At 40.9% G+C, this 17,982-nt stretch overlaps 1 protein-coding gene across 2 annotated transcripts in view; it reads right to left on the bottom strand.

Moving 5' to 3' along the window:
• pcbp3 (poly(rC) binding protein 3) overlaps positions 1-7,006 on the bottom strand; it is an 84,371-nt gene extending 77,365 nt beyond the window's left edge. For both annotated transcript variants that reach the window (XM_069662884.1, XM_069662883.1), the window contains exon 1: positions 6,731-7,006. The gene's annotated coding sequence lies outside the window, so the exon portion shown is untranslated. The remainder of the gene's footprint in view (positions 1-6,730) is intronic.
• Positions 7,007-17,982: the final 10,976 nt, after the last annotated feature.

The raw sequence follows: 17,982 nt of genomic DNA, 5'->3' as shown, positions 1-17,982 counted from the left end.
TTAAGTGGTGACGTCACATCAACAACGTCTCCTTTTTACAATGTGCCGCAGTGCTGTTTTCCTCGCTGTCTAATGCGACTTGACAATAACGTTATTGTTGCTAACGCTTCGTCACAGACTTGCACCGTCATGATCACCATTGCAGCCGCCACACTCACAACAATCAAGGTTGACGTAGGCTGCTGGCTACTGCTAGCTACAGCACCAGGAGCTAGCAGGATTGCAAACTCGACATGGTGAAAACAGATGGTAGGCTGTGATTTGTGGGTTTTGAATGTCTTTTTAAATGAAAATAGATTGAAATACTGTTTAAATAACTTGTATACACTTTTATTAATAAATAGCTATAGAAAACCTTTTTCTCTCTGGGATACCCACAAAAACAGACTGCTTCTTATTTTCCAGTGCGACTGATATTGCAGATTTTACGGTGAGTTATGTGATAGGACCATACAGGCGTCAGCAGGCTCTAGTTACGGTTGGACAACACTGGCAGTTTTAACAAGTGCAAGCAGTGGCACTCATTGACCTAAGTGCCAATTTCCAATCAGGACTGATGCATTCGTCATACCTGATGGCTATGCCACCGGGAGCAATTTGGGGTTCAGTGTTTTGCCCAAGGACACGTCGACATGTGAACCCCCAACCTTTCAATTGAGAGCCGACCGACTCCACCACTGAGCCACAGACGCCCCGGTCACTAGGTCACTAAGCCACTAAGGTAGCAGTAATGACAGATGTGATCAGGGTGGATTTAAAAGATGATAAACTAGTTTGCAAAAACAAGAAAAAATAACAGAGATGACAAAGTAAAGTAGTTCATTCAGACTGATTTTAAGATGATATATTTTCCTGTAATGCTGAACACACACGAAAGAAAAGCTGCTTCACGACCGACTACATGATTTGTTGAAGGCTGGTGGGATGAGCAGCCCTTCACCTTGAACAAACAGGCTATATCCAGCCTTGACCGCAGGCAGTGAACCCCTTTTAATTTCTTTTCCTTTACACAAGCTTAGCAGCCCGTACATGCTGTGCTTCCAGTCAGGTGGTCAGGATAATTAATCAGGTGATCTCATTTACAGTATGTATACAAACCAGGCTCAGACATTCTTTAGGAGGAGCAGCTCATGTCTGCAAGAAACCAAACTGATATGTAGGCAATGTGTCTAAATGATGAGTGCCTGACGATATAGCGAGACTAAATGGTGACGAACCTGGCAAACCTTTCATTTCACAAAGGAAGAAATGCCAAACTGCGTCCTATGTATTTAATTCATTAATCTATGTAAATTTAGTTATTTGACATTACTTGTACAAAAAATTCTGACTGTGGAAATTCGTAAATGAGAATATGTAGATTATTTGGTTGAAGCAAATCTGAAAAATTATCCTGCTCCTGAAATAAAATACTGTAATAAAAATGTAATAAAATCTTCTTATAAAATATATAAATAATTCCGTCTCTTGTGTGCACATATTACTGTATGACTCACTGGCAAATGAAACTTTAAAGCCAATAAGAAGTTAAATAGATTTTGTTTCAACTTTGAATTTAATTTTTCAAATGGTGTGCTTAATAATCCAAACTAAATACTGATAAATTACCATCATTTTTGTTATTATTCTGTACTAACATAATCAGCCAAAATAGAAATATAATTGTTTTGAGAGAGTAGATTTCTGACCTGTGGTCTAACTTTAAAAACATTTTAGGCCATGTCTACACGTATATGGGTATTTTCCCAAACGTAGCTTTTTCTGTGTTTTGACCTCTTGTCCACACACCAACCGTTTTAGGTCACTGAAAATGGATATGTTGTAAAACTCCGGCCTGGGTGAAGACTTAAAGAAACTCTGTTTCCAAGGAGACGTGGAGACGTGGTAACCAGCCTTTTTGGCTCGTGACGTCAGGCTGTGCGCCGTTTTCTCCTTTGTGGGGTGTCACAAATGAGGCGACTTCCTTGCAACATGACGGACGTGACAAAAACAGTGATGCTTCTAACCCTGCTAACAGGACTTTTTACGTATATGTACAGTTACTCGTCAACTGTCTTGAGGAACAGAGGTGTCAGGATGCACTACAGAGGTCTCTGTCTTCCGGCAATGGATTTTTTTAGACTTTTGATTGGCCGTCTTCTATGCATGGTCTTTTTCTTCTACGCATGACAGGGTTATATCACTGCCTGTTGGTGTAGCATCCTCATGACAGCCTTTCTGTTTTTGTGTTTTCGTTTGAATGCAGATTTTTTTATAATCAGGGTTTGTTTTTTTAAACGAAGGAGGGAAAAAATACCTGTGTATGTGTAGACATGGCTTTAGTCTACAAGTCGCTTAAGATCATATATGGCCACATCATGGACTGGATTTTAAGTTTCTCATTTGATATTTCCTCGCTCCTTGACCCTCGCTCGATCTGGAAGTAGTTCCGGACCCGCCGTATTGAGGACCGTCTCAAAGCTCTTATCACTGCACTGAGGAGCGAGGTGGGAATTCTGAGAAGCAATAAGCGAGAATACATGAGAGCAGCCTCCATGGAAGTCTTTTACTGACTGACACGCTCTCCTTATTGGACATCAGTTACTGATTGAACGCTCACAACATCACCTGAGTTTCATACCAGAGAAAGGAAGAAGTGGACCTTAATAGGGACTTTAAAGGGTGCCTTGAAACCGACTATAAACATCGTTGGTATAAAGAGTCGGTATTTGACTACCTGGGATCGTTTTTAGAACGACATATTGAGCATAACTTAAACAAAATAGAGAGTGTATTCGCCCATTTGATCTGTTTTTTGAGTCACTAACTAAAAATCAGTTAATTGCTGGTCTGAACATCAAAGAAGCAACAATAAGTAATGATAAACTGGTTTCCTCGTGTCTCTGCATGCATCTCTGGTGGGAGGGAAGAGAAGAGACTTGAGAAGCAGGCAAGGTCGTGATGATGTTTCCTTTGTACTCATTCTACAACATCACCATCTGTAGCTGAAACCCTGTAATGTTAATAATTCAGGTTTAATAAAGTGACAAATGTGTAGACTGAAATTATTACAAATTTCACTTCAGTTTCAGACAACATGAAACTTTAATCTAGCCCATTAAGAAGTTACTCTATGCTGGAGATAAGACTGTACATTCAGTTTTCCTTTTTATGAACTCTTTCATCAGGAACACACCATCACACTCATTCCTCTGCAGCCCTTTTTGTCTGCATCCTTTTTCCCTCCATAATTCTGCGACAGCCACCAATATGGCAGCCAGTCAGAGTCGGTGGCCTTCCTCACTCTGAGCCAGGCCCTTCCCCGGCAACTCCCGGCACACTCTGTGCCCCGAGCCAGGCCAGCGGGAGATCCGGAACGGCTCGAAGGGGCCAAGGCACAAAGGGCCAGCTGCTTGCAGAGCATTGGCTTTACATAGAAGGAAGCCGGGTTGACTGAATATACTGGATGCATGAGATCCATCTTTTTGCAGTGGGGTTGTTCCAAATGGAAAATTAGCAGCGGAGACAGGAAGAAGGTTATTGAGAATATATGTTGCTGAGGATTCATCTTAGTAATTACTGTAGGAGAGAGTAGCCCATTGAGAGCTGGTGAATCGTATGTCATCTCTAGATTTAATGTATTTTCTAAATGATTTAATCTATGAAACAAAACCCAGTCCAGTCACATTTCACATGCTGTCACTTCAACACTTTCTTCGTGTGTCTCATCCCACACCTCCACAGCACCTAGCGCCCTAAACTGACACGTGTGTCATTGTGTGATGAGGAAGTATAAAACCGCTCTGACATGGCGAGCCACACTTTATTGTCTGCATTAACCGTGTGCAGCTCAACTTAAGCTCACAGCGGTGGCTTATGAAGGCGTGTGAGTGCACGAGCAGGAGTGTGCCACCACATCCCAGAGGCTCATAAATATCTCATAGTACAAGGGATTTTACGTATGCATTCTTATGAGAGCTTACACTGAAAGAGTTGATGTGCAGTAAGTGCATTAAATATGGCGGCTTTAGAGCTGCTGGAAGGAGAAAGAGAGAGCCACGTTTGGAAAGCAAGGCCACTGTATTTCCTTTTTTAGAATCCTTTAGTTCTTGCAGAGAGTTTAATGTGTACAGTGACAATATGTTGCTTATGGTGATTAAGGAATTTTTAGAAGATGGTTTTGAGTTGTTACGAACTTGATTGATACAGTGATTTTTCTTTTAGAGACCCCCTTGAGTAAAAATCAGGTGTTTAACCCTGTAAACATCTCCATGTAGTGTTCTTCATGTGCTACAAGACATATCAGGGACAACATCAGCAGTCATCTCCATGGCTGGGCCTGTCTGCTTTTAAACTGCAGTGCACCAAGGACAGGCTGAACAACATGTTTTCAGATTGGCAGGTTTGTGACGTCACAAACCTAAGGAGCCAATCCCGTTAATGGATCGGGTGATGCTTTGCATATCATTATGTGCAACATATGGCAACCACTTCGGCGATGTGCGAGCCAGCTGTAACCGTCATCATAACTTTTGCAAAATCACAACTGACTACTAACATTAACGTTACTACTAATTATTACATTTCTAGCTAGTTAAGTTTCAACAAGTTGCCACTAAACAATGGCAGAGACATGTTTTGTTTTCGCAACAGAGGGGGCAGTTGGAAATTTGCATAGTGGGCGGGGACTATGCAGATTGGGGAATTTTTAAAGAGGGAGGAGGAGGAGATGCTTGGAAAGCATTTTATGTCTTACAACATGACAGGAGCTGGTCTTAGTAAAGAACATGTCTGAAAAATGAAGAAAAAATATTCCTTTGAGACGATGCGTCTTCCTGTCATTCATGAAAATATAGTACTTAATTCACAAAAATGCAGCTGAGAGCTTGATGCATGTCAGACTGCCAAGTTCTCTTTTATTTTTTGATGACACTCATATTCTTCACCTTCATTGTATATTTTTGTTCCATGAGCCGCTTAGTTTGTCAGAGTTCAAAGGCTTCATATCAACATGCTTTCTGTGATGATGCATGAAAATGATCTCTGTTGATATGGGGAGGATGAGCAGTTTTGACTTTGGCCTAAATCCAGCTGAGCATCTGAGAGGGGCAGAGCAGACAAACACTTACATGTTCCTTCTGGAAGTAGAGACAGCCAATTTACACGTCCTAATAAACCAACAACCTGACACCTGAATGATCCAATATGCGAATGCTGCCAACAGCGTCATAAATCTGCACTTCAATGACATATTTATGGTCAAAAACATCATAAATATGCAAAATGAAAGCGATGTTCCGGATTAAGTTTTGAGTTTGAACGATGTCAGTGTTTGTCACTCAGTTGCGCCGAAAAAACTATCACAATAAAAGCCTTTCAGTGAGCGCTGCTCTCCCTGGAGGCAGCCCTGCTGAGAAGACTCTAATTCCCAGAGGGCTTTGTTACACAGATGCTGTTTTTGTCTCAATTAGAAAATGATTATCACAGAAACAAAGGTCAAACTGTCTGACAGAGAAAGCTTTTTTTATTCCAAGTTGAAAGTCACAGACGAACTTAATAAGATTGCCTAATGAAATATGTGTAAACATGCAAATTAAGATGCCTTTAATAAGGCCGGATACCTGAAGTGTGATTAGATTATAATGAAGTAAATAAAGTACAGTGAACTTTGAGGAGCATTTTGCAGATAATTTTCAGGAATTTAGGTTCTATTTTCACGTTCAGGTGATATGATACAATAGCACGTGGTTTAAAACCTCTGATTTAAGTCCAACTTCTCTGAAAAAAACAAAGTATCAGAACAGCAGAAGCATTTCCTCAGATGTTGATGTTGTTGTTAGGTCCAATTTTCAGATATGATGGAGTGGCTTTAAAAACTCCTGGCTGCCAGTATTGATGTCTAAAGCACTTTAGCAGTATCTCTGTCTCCCTCAAAAATACACACATGCACTCACACGCACAGAGACACACACACACACACTCCACTTCCCCTTCCTGGTAAAGTACAGGATGTGCGGATGGAGAACTAAGCAGTTTTTCTTTCTCCTCGGCTGTTGCCAGGAATGCTTTATGGGCCATGTTAATATTGGAGTTCTCCTCCTGGAACGATTGCTTGATTCAATCAAGCGAGTCGCTGCCTTGTAAAGTCATTACACTTTGTGCAATGTCATGCGTTCTGGAGCCAGTGGACGGTCCTGTGTTCTGTCCCGGCATTAGGAAAGTAGCCTAGCGATAGCACGTGTGTCTGGTACGTCAGCGCCTATAAATAGCCATTACCAACTCACATAAACACTTTTAAAAGAAATCAATTAGAGATGCTTTTTCTCCATAACCAGACACGGCATGTTGTCCGTGTCAACTTGTGCTCCAGGCAGACTTAAAAACAAAAGATTTGAATCACTTTCTAACAGAATTTGCACACGCTGCAAGCCAGAGGGTGTAGGATTGCAAAGACATGAAAAGAGAAGATGAAGAGATTGTGGGGATAGAGAGGGAGGGAGGGAGGAAGTTGTTATCAGAGCAGAATATCAGAGGAAGAAGAAAAATACAGTGACCTCACTGATATCTCCGCAAACTGTGTCACTTTTCTTAGAGGGACAGAAGTGCTGCAGGGAAAACTTGAAATATGCATGCAGGAGAGACGCCGAGGCCAGAGACAGCTGAGTGTAAAGAAACCAAAACAAGAGCAGAAGAAGAAGAAGAGGACGGAGCAAGAAGTAGTTTTTAAAGCTTGAAATAAGCCGAGTCTTACCTGCTCAGAGGTGGGACGGAGAAGTGAGGAGAGTCAAAGGGTCCCGGGGTGGTCTGGGTGGTGGTAGGGGGGTCTCGGTCTTGGCTGGAAGCAGGGCTGGAGGGTGGTCCAGGAGAGGGGAGGAAGGATGGAGTGACAGGGAGCAGGGAGACGGGGAGGCTAAAGGGGGGAGAAGAAACGCTGCTTGCCTCTCCCTCCCTTACTCTCTCTCTCTTTATCTCTTTTCTCCCTCCAACATACACACACACGCACAAGCTCGGAGGCAGACACCAAAACCCCGAGTCACTCAGATAATAGGCAGAGAAAGAGTCTTTACATTTACACGCGCTGCCACAGGGGGAGGATGGGGTGAGATCTCCTCCCACTCTCCTCCAGGCGACCAATGGGAGGCGGCTCAGGGGTGTCCAGGCAGCCAATAGAAGTGGAGGCAGCCGGTGCCTTGCCCCAGCCAATAAGTGCAATAGCTCATATCCAGTTGGAATAATTACAATATGGAGGGAGTCATGAAAAGCTTCCCCCTTTTTGAAGGACAGAGCGAGCGTTGCACTGCAGCCAGCGAGTGTGATTTAGAGCTGCAACAGACATTAGAGTGATTAGATTGTGGGCCACTTAACCCAGCACTGTATCCCTGCACGCTGCCCTGCAGACCTGCCAGAAACCAGAGAAGGAGAGGCTTCAGTCAGATGGAGTTGGAGAATTGTGTGGTCAGGCAAAACACATTATGAAAACTGTTTGCAGGATGGCTGCAACTAATGATTTTATTCATTAACATTTAATCTGCAAGGTATTTTTCCGATTAACGATTAATCTTTTAGTCGTAAAATTGTGGAAATTTTGTCGTCAAATAGCTTTAAAGACTCTTCTTTTACTGTTATAAACGACAAAGACAAGCAGCAACAACTGTTTGACTTTTCCGCTGAAAAAATGACAAAGAAGCAATAATCAAAAAAGTTGATTCATTTTCTTCCAGTTTAGTAATCGATTAACCTATTATTGTTGGTGTTCCAGTTTGCCGACACACCCACATAAACAATGTCCCTCTGCCACATACAGCACATTAACAGTCAGCTATGGCAGCAAATTAGGCTTATTGTCTGTATTGATTAATCTGCCAATATTTTTGTGATAAATGTATTAATCTTTTCGTCTGTAAAATTGTGAACAAATCATCACAGTTTCCGAAGCCAAAAAGGATGTTTTATAACCCACTGTCCAATACCCAAAAACTATATGCAATAACTCACATTATAGAAGTTGGAACCAACAAATGTCTTTTTTTCTCAAGCAGAAATATCCAAGATTCTCCAAGACAAACAACAACTGACTTATGATTAAAGGGAAGTGGGGGGTTTATGAGGTAATTATCAATAGTAAGTATACTACGTAACAGTCAGCACGGCCCCTGTTAGGAGAAGCCGGCCAGAGTTCTTACACAGAAACGAGCTAAGCATCACTTAAAAGAGTCCTACTTATAAACAAACATTTCAGTTTAAGTGTACAATGTATTTTTTATTTTTGTCACCGCTTCTCATTGACGTCAGACAGCCCATTCCCTCTGCACTACGTCTTACTCTGCACAACGTCCCTGTATGCCTAACGACTGTATAGATGGACATCGCATCTCCATCTGCTCTCATTGTATGAAATTGATGCCAAAATAGCCCCCATGATAGGCGCTGCCATCTTGTGATGGTGACGTCATTTGGAGCCAGAGTTGCGCAGTAGAGATCGGCGGGTGGAGCCGCCGTAGCCACTTCCGCTAACCAAAACAAACAGCGGCTAGCACAGGCTGAAATCAAACTTTTTCTGAAGATATCACTGTTGGTGCATGTTTTTTTTTCAGATTGTCCAAACAAAGAGTGTCCTGGTTACCTTATAGATTGTCAATGTGAAGCAGTGACAAAAACTAAAATACAACGTACACTTAAACTGCAATGTTTGCTCATATGTAGGACTCTTTTAAGTGGCTGAAGTAGCGTGCTTAGCTTAGCTTCCGTGTAGGAACTCCAGCCAGCTTCTCCTAACAGGCGCCGTGCTGACTGATATCTACTGTACATAGTACATTTACTATTGATATTTTCCTCATACAACCCCACTTAAAAAATCTGAACTATCACTTTAAGTAATCAATAAATCAATTATCGTTGCTGCTCTGGTTCCAGGATCTTACACACACCCACATAATCAATCATCTTCTGCTGTGTACAGTCGATTTACACTTTGCATCTTCATCAACCAGCACAGTATAAGAAGAAAACATGACATTTCATCATGCTTGTATGTTCACTAAAAATGCCCACAACACTTCCACAAGTGTTATTTTATTTCTTCACTTTCCTCAATCGATGGCTCCGGCTCGCGCCCAGCTTGATAAATGATCGATGGTGATCTGTCAGGTTGAGGAATGAAAGGCACATCACCATCCCTCTCCTCATACTGCACAGGGAAGTGAAGGAAACAGCAGCTATAATGTTAGATCAAAGCGGTGCATAAAAGGAGTACTTTTCTGCTCTTCTTTTTGTCAGTAAACAGCTCGGCGACTTGCTGAAAGGTAGATTTTTCTGGTGGGATGGAGGGAATTCTCAGGGGCCGCCAGCTGTGGAGGATGCAGGGTTTTTATATACTGCTGTGAAACTCATGGTTTTCTTCTTGGTGTTCACAAGCTCCAACAAAAACCAGACTTCCCTGTGTCCCATGGAAAATGATCCTCCTGTTTTCAGCTGCTGAACCAGGTGGTGAAGGCTAGATTCAATCCCAGCATGGACTGGACAAGAGTTCAGCAGTACATTATGGACGGGTCGACAGTGTGTCCTAGCGCTAACACTCGTACAAACTAAAACAGCCTCCTTTCATCCAGGGACTCTCAAGTGTTTCCTGATCATCTAACGTGTATTTGGGATGTGGGAGGACACCCATGCAGCAGTCAGTCAGAAGGGTTACCAGGCCTCAGACACAAGTAGTTAGAATTTGAAACATCTTTCTCCACCCTCCTACTAACTTCTTCTTTTAAGTTCCCTTGTCAAACTTTAAGCCGACTACAATATAAAATGTCTGTTTCACATTCGAAGACATGTAAAATGCAGCAATGCTGGCTTCATGTTCCTGTTAAAGTGACGGCTCTCAGCGTCAAACACTGTTCTCCATTACAGGACTGTTACTGAAATAACCCTGACATAAATGTGAGCTTGTGCTGGAGAGGCACCATGACACCGCAGATTTCTTTCTGTTCACACACCATATGTAGGGCGTAAGGCTGGATTTTAAAACATTTTTTAATGCAATTATTAATAATTTAAGGAGGAAGACTGCAAAAACTTTAATTTGCCTCCTTAACAGTGTTTTGTATGTGTAAGTGTAGAGCTGCACCGAGCAATTGGTTTAACTATCTGACAATTTTTTTCTTGTAGATTGTTTGGTCAATTAAATATCTGAAAGATGTGAGAAATGTCCTTAAGCCCAAAGTCCCTTCAAAAAATTGCTCTTTCTGTGAATCTGTGACTTTGCTGTTTGCCTCCTTAATTTGCTCCCTATTTCTGTTTAAAGTAATAATCTCAAAGATTTTCATTTAAATAAATGTCTGTTGAGTCACTATCTATGGCCGAATGAGGTAACACAATGGTGACTGAGCCTATGACCCACTGATGAAAGCCTTTGCATTTGCAGTATTACAGACTGGCTGTCTGCTTTCACTTTCACGGAAAAAATCCCAAGCGGCGCCCAGTTAGTGACGCATTTTCCATCACCCGGCAGTGGTTGGTCTGCCAGAGAGGGTAGGCGGAGCTAAGCGGCTGCTTTTCCGCTCTCTGCAAGTGGCGAGTAAACAGTAATCTACTATGGCTGAACAAACAAAGAAAAGATGGATGACTACAGATACAACTTCAAAAAGAAGTGAAAATCCAAAGAAAAAGACACAAATTGGACGCTCAGATGAAGCAAACAGTCTTAAAAGGAAAGCGACCGTCAACGAGGAAAATCAAGAGCCAACCGTGGACGTCACACATGAGACATGATACCTGGGAAGTGTGCTCCCGCAATTACTGTTAATCTTCGTAGAGAACGAAACTAATATCGTCAATATTAACTTTAACTCTATTTTAAGATTTCCTGCTCATTTTCTTTGGTTTTTGGTGGGAAAGACAGAAAAGAAAAGATTAAATCAATAAACCTAACAAAAAAAAAAAAAGATAAAAAAAAGCAGATACAGATCACAGAGATGCCAAATCGCAAGGGACTAATATTATCATATAACCACTGTGTTTGGTGAAAGCTGGTAGGTAATTTGCAGTGGAATTTATAATTATGCCCCCAAAATGTAAATTCAGGTCAATCAGAAATGACCTACATAAGATTACAGATTACTTTGGGTCACCACTTTCATGCCAAAACTCCTTTAAACAGATATTTTTCTGTCTACCAACTAATTAATTTGTCCACTTATGTTGTCAGTTCTAATCAAGTGGGACATTTATTACAGTACAGTACAACATTTAATGTTCCTGTGCTTCTTTAAGTTTCTGTGCTGATGCAGCCTTTACATAAATGCGAGAGTGTGATGTTAAATTGTCACATTTAAGTACCAGAGCATAGTACAGTAACAGTACTAGTTAACATGCCCTAACCCTAACCCTGATGTCATTGTGTTTACATACAAAAAAAACCCCTTTTTATTATTCAAAAAATCTCTTTAGATTTAGACAGATTTTTTGGATTGAAAAAGATACAGCACATGTGACACATAACTAAATAACCACCTGTGTGAAGATTTGAGAAGAGACAAAAAGAATAAGTGATCTGAGATGAAACGTGTTGTTTCTCCTCCAGGTTTAACTGTAGCATGTTTAGAGCCTGCAGATCATCACATCACTCATCTTTGAATGATCTCTTGCAGGAGCCTGCAGATCAATGAGGCTGTCAATACCTGAGTGCATTATAACATGATCGGATATGCACGGCACAAGTGTGGCATCAAACTGTCAGTTTAGCTGAGTATAAAATCAAGAAGTTTGTCTTTCTCTGAATCAATATCAGCAGACAGGAGATGCCGGAGAAATCTCTCGTCAATTTGAAAACTGTCCATACCGGAGGCGTGTTTGTATAATGACACCTCAGATCGGACATACATGCAGGATTCCTAATCAGAAAAATTATTTAATAGATATTTATAATGATTGACATTATTTCCTCTCCCTTGGATGCATTCATTTGTGTCTCGACAACCCAATGATTGTGAATTATCCAATACTCTGTGTCTGCAGAAATCCAATCAGTATGTAAGCCTGCAGTGGAGCAATCTATAGTAATAATAACAGGACAGAAGGGTCACAGATTCATAAGGCGACTCTGTAATTTACAGTAGCATAGACTTACAGAACGGAGCTGATACGAGCCCTGTCTGCGTGCGAGAGGGAGAGGAAGAACATAAAAAATTCATTAGAAGATGGAAGGAGATGTCACATCGAATATGTAGCCAGCTGCGGTGATGGCCACGGGTAGTGAGCTGTGTAAGCTTGGTGAGGTAGTTGTGAACTGGCACTGCAGAGCTGACCAGGGGGAATTCTCGATGACGCCATCTCAGAGGTTTCATCACGAAGGAGAGGCAAACAGGAGCATGAAAACGACAACAGATGTTTCTATTTAGTGCTGAGTTTGTAGTGGTTAAAGTCTGATAAATCCTGGACTAAGGACATCTTTATTGAGATGTTACATTTTGGCTAAGGACTTTGTCACAAGCTGCAGAATAATTTCTCCTCAGTGCTGCTAAGTGATATTCTCATCCAGAAAAATACATGAAATATGCATTAAAGCAAACACACAGGCACAGACTGCAGTGATTGAATGGTATCAGCTATGGGAGAGGAACAGCAAGAAATCATTATTGGCCCATTTGGTAAGTCATGATCTTTGACCTCCGCAGAAAACATCAGGTTAGTAAAAAAGGCAGCCTATTTTTCCTATTAGCAAATATAGGCTTTTAAAAAAAATATTATTAATTAACATAACACAATGAATATTATAATAATAATACAATGATGCGGAACGTAAACAATTTACAAAAAAAACTGAAATAGGAAATACATTTAAACATTTAAAATGAAACACAAAATAAAATAAATAGCAATTAATTTCAGTATTTATAATTGAGAGATTCAGCATAGTATTTGGCTGTTAACGTGCAGCCACTCCCTACTTAAGATGGCCTTTGTTTTTTCACAAGCTGTTTGCCTGATGAAAGCACCGAAACATTGCAAGCAAATAAATGTATTTTCTGCAAGTCAGACCGTGTGTGGGACTTCACTTGCATTATTGTTTTTTTCCCCTCTCTTCGGCACCTGTCCTATGAAACAGATTGGCAAAGTTTTTCTCTACTTTGTATTTATAACTGAAAAAAAATGGTACAAATAAATGTACCTATTCAACGGATTTATACATATTACAAGAAGAGTGTATCTAAGATAAGATAAGATTGTCATTGTACAGAATATGCAACGAAATCCAGATGCACTTAAAGTACCAGGCTCAAAATATAAAGATAAATAATAAATAGATTCTTACATTCATACACACAGTCATACAACACTCATTGCCAACGTATGCAGTTAAAAACATGATATAAAAAAGCTCCATGTTGCCCGTAATGAGGATAAAGTGCTATGTATATTATTGTAAGTAGTTATTGCACATTAATGCTGACTTGTATTTGGTGGTGTGCTTTCAGCTCAGAGTTCAGTATGATAATTGATTTGGGATAAAAACTGTTCATGAGTCTTGTGGTGCGTGTTTTCATGGACCTTGAGGGCAGCAGTTCAAACAGGCGACGGGCAGGGTGGAATGAGTCCTTTTGGGTTTTGTAGACACCCTCTCTTCACTGGAGCGATTTTTTTTTTCCCACTTCATGTTGCGTTGTGCTTCTATATTATAGTTTGTAGCGTTTATTTTGGCTTTTATTAGTGTTTTATAGATATTTGTCAGGACACGGAGCTTGAAAACAGGACGGTCCCGGTCAAATCAGGATGTATGGTCAGCTTAGTGGAATACTTAAGCTAACTAATCCCTGGCCCAGTCCAGGTACAAAACGGGTGCCTCGAACAAGGACAATGAATGTGATTTGACAAACTCACAATACTCGATAGCGAGACTACACAAACGAGGCACAGTGGTGAGCAGAAATCATTTAAAGTGTGTGTCCCTGGTGGTGGGTCATGGGCGGTAACATTTGGGGACAATTCTCATCCGGACAACCCAAAATTATGTTTAAAGCTGTAAGTTAAATAATGATTGGCTTTAACCAATATCGGATATTAGACTAGACTCTGAATTCCTCCCCCGCCACAGTTTCTCACTAACTAAATGTAAAGGTGGTGAAAGGCCTTGGAGGAACATACCTCGGTCAGTATAGAGCAGAGAGCAGGTATGATGAAGTGGTCACACAGCCAGGAATATCCACTCCTGATAACACCCTCCTCATCAAATATTTAAAGACAGGAGGGAAAAAAATAGACGGAAATGCCAGAAGATTCACAAGGGGATTTAAAGACTGGGAGATTGTTACTCATTATCTAGCTAAATGTCAGTGAAATGTGAACGCCTCGCAGTAGGTCTTACATGCTTCAGACGCTACGCAAACGTTGCTTCAGGCCTCTTATTACCCTTTAATTTGATGGGGAAACATGTTGGTGTCGTTAAAGGCAGAATGCATTAATATTATGACACTTGAAGACATTTACCTAAGATTTATGGCAGGAAATGTTCTTATACACGTTGCTGTATGTATGCTGAGGTTGGTGTAACACTAAAATAAGGCCGCTCTTGTCTCTATTAAAAGGTCAAAAGAAAGCGTCTCTGTAACTGCGCTGTGATTGCAGGAAGATATTGTTAGATTTGGGTTAATGTGACAGCGAGTCACCAGCGTCGAATAAACAGAGAGCACAGATCTTGACAACTGTGGCTTTCTGCTGCCGCCCCAACCGTAATTAAGTCGCCCGATATGTGCTTGTCACCTTGTTGTATCATTACCGTAGCAGGGATCATTTCACTGTACTTAGTTATTACTTAGCACACACTAAATAGAGCCTTCGCCAGGCAGCCACAGCGATAGCACTTAGCAGCAGAGCCAGCTGTGGGTTATTACACGCCAACCACCCTCCACCCACTCTAACCTCGCTCAGTCCACAAGACTTAAGTGGATAACACATCACTCACTAAGTTATTTTCTCTCCTGGAGATTTACTCAACCACAGACATTGAGAAATTGGACAGGAGTTATGATGCTAGTTTATTTTTCTTTCAAGCAGGGGCACCGCAGCGACTCTGAGCCCTCCCAGTCAATTAATTTAATCCTCATAGCTCTCATAAGGCTGCCCAGCGGGTGGAGATGCTTAAGAGGCAGATTGATGAAATAGAGTGGGGAGTGACTGTATTTACTGATTATTTTTAGGCAATCCTCGCTTTTTATCACTGGGTGGGCGCGTGGATAAGTTTGAGTCCGATCATCAACGCTTGATTCTTAAATGGCATGTCAATAAAGATGATGCCTTCAGGCTCCAGGGCTTTACTTAGACATGAGTTTATTCAAATATAAAACTTGAAAGTAGTGACCCCAGGGAAGTTTTTACAATCTTCACTGTCCTCTGTGTTGAAGCACAGACTTGTTAATTTCAGAGGCTTTTACAGGTCAAAGAAATGACAGACCTGAAATCTCAATTCCCCTCTTGTAATGTGATCCTAATCAGTTATCAGGCGATTAGTTATGACACATAATGATACATAGACACTGTACCCTTGATAAGATAATGGGACCCGACCTAAATGACCATGATAAAACATGGACCTGAACCTGTATGGGACTTAGCTCCTAGGGTCTGGGTAGACGTGTCCATATCCAGGATGTACAGTGTAACCTTCAGTCTCAAAAGCAGGCTCTTACCATCTTGCGTATGGCAGTATGACATGTCCATGATTGTATTGGATACCTACAGGATAAATACGCGCTGGAAAAATATCAATACACTAAGCCTAAGTCTATTTATTGGTGGCAAGTATCAGTAACAATTAAATTGTTACTTTAGTGGTCATTGTATAAGGACAATGATGCACTCTGGTGGTTTTGCAACTTCTCCAGATGTCAGGTCCATTAGACTTTGGTGACTGCATACATCCTCAATAGTGCCACTGAAATATCTCAACAACTGTTTGAAGGATGCAATTAAACTTACAGGATTCATGTATCCCACAAAATGCGTTTTAATGAGTTTGTTTGCTGCTTTTTCTCTGATATTTTGGTTGTGTCACCTGCAGAATATCAGCCTCAGCTGTTCTTTTTTATATACGGGCGGCTGTGGCTTGGTGATAGTCGGTCAGCTTTCATTCGGAAGGTTGGTGGTTCGATCCCCAGCTCCCTCAGTCTACATATCGAAGTGTCCTTGGGTGTGTAGTGTAAAAGCGTTTTGAGTGGTCGCAAGAGCAGAAAAGCACTGTATAAGTAGCCTAGAGTCCAGTTGCCATTTATTGTTACAATATTAACATGCCAAACAAAGCACTATACTTGCTAAACATCAGCACGGTGTCAAAGTCTTTGAGCATGTTGTTTTGCTAGCATTAGCATTTAGCCCATGTGCTGTCTTAAATCTAAAAGTGTTCGGATTAGTTTTTCGTCATGGTGAGAGTCACAAAGTATTCTATCTGTTGCATGTGTTTTTAATTGTTGTCTGATTTTTTGTGTGAATATTCTGCAGTATGTTCTGGAAACTATTCAGGACATTCAGTGTTCATTTTAGTGTGTGCTTCATTGTGCAGGTAGATTTGCTCACACTGCTGCTTTTTGTCTTCAGAAACCCTTTTAAAAAGTTTGGAACCTAAAACTTACCTGTGGCAGTCTTTTTTTGTGCCAATTGATATTCACTGTTTACCTAACTCTATTTTAGTCATGTGCATGTGTTAAAATAACAGAACAGGAAAAAATGCTGTGTAGCTGCTCTAACTCTGTCGTTAAAAGGCATATTCACAGCATGAACACATTTTCTACAGTCACATTGTCCAAGAGCAACAAAGCTTGATGGATACAGAAATAGGAGTTTATTGCTTTTCTGGACAATAAAATACAGTAACATTATAACAAAACCTAATGATGAAATTCATATAGCTTTTAATGTGCTTGACCTCATCTTGTAAAACAAGCAGTTAATATCCAATGGTTATATTTCATGTCAGCGCTATCAAACCAACATCCATGTCCATCTCTGGGACACATACAGGATGGAGGTGTGTGGTGCCAGCAGATGCCACCAGTCATGCTGGCTAGCATGGCGGTGGGGGTCTCTGAGGCTCACTAATTAACACATTATATGTTTGTTTTCAGCAAGAGGTTTCCAACTGGCAAAGACTCCAGGAAGTCGAGAAAGGAGTCCAAACAAAAACCACATTTAAAACTATAATTCATTCCAGTCATTTCCAAGGTTTTTGGTTTGTTGTTTGTAATAAACAAATTATATACAATGTGTTAATTTGTGAGCTTTAGATGAGATGGCAGGCAAATTGTGTTACTCTTAGATGGCACCTGGCTTTTTCTAGTCTTTATGCTATGCTATGCTATGCTATGCTATGCTATGCTAAGCTAACTGACTCCTCAATTATCAATCTTACTTTGGGCAAGACGCCAAACAAGCATGCTCACTTAAATGTGTAGAGGGTCCATTTATGAAAGATTCCCAGTGCACGATGCCAGGGGCATGAACTTCTGTTAAAACTGCGAGGACTGAACTTCAACCGGTCAAAGACGAGACTTCATTACTTCACTGCAAGTTCTTCTTTGTGCAAAAGGAATGCTCCTATAAATGGCTTTCTAAGAACTATGATTGTTGTCCGTTCTTGCAGTGTTAACACAAGAAAAATGGGTGAGGTCCTCCAACTGTTCCTCCAGTATGAAAACGCCTAATGCCTCAGTGCTTGTTCTTCAGCCTGGAAAAACTCTGTAAGTGACACACTACATTACATACAAGTTTCAGTGCTCCTCTGAGTAGGCAAGTTTAAAGAGTTTAGGACACTACAGGTGAAGAACACATTTTATGGCTGTAAAAAGTACTAGTGCATTCTCTCTGTAAGGCATAATCTATACCAAGATGCAGAGGAATGTCTGACCTTGAACCCTGACCTATTAGACATACTGTATATCCGTGTTTAATACTGCATTGTGTTAGCTGGCACTACAGATTGAATCATGTTACTACCTTTTTAATGCTGTGGTTTCTCTTATTATT

Source organism: Semicossyphus pulcher, unplaced genomic scaffold (genome assembly GCF_022749685.1).
Source record: "Semicossyphus pulcher isolate SPU_LCO1_2020_fin unplaced genomic scaffold, fSemPul1.0.p SCAF_15, whole genome shotgun sequence".
In the NCBI taxonomy this organism is placed as follows: domain Eukaryota; kingdom Metazoa; phylum Chordata; class Actinopteri; order Labriformes; family Labridae; genus Semicossyphus; species Semicossyphus pulcher.
This window is presented reverse-complemented; position numbering and strand designations above follow the sequence as displayed.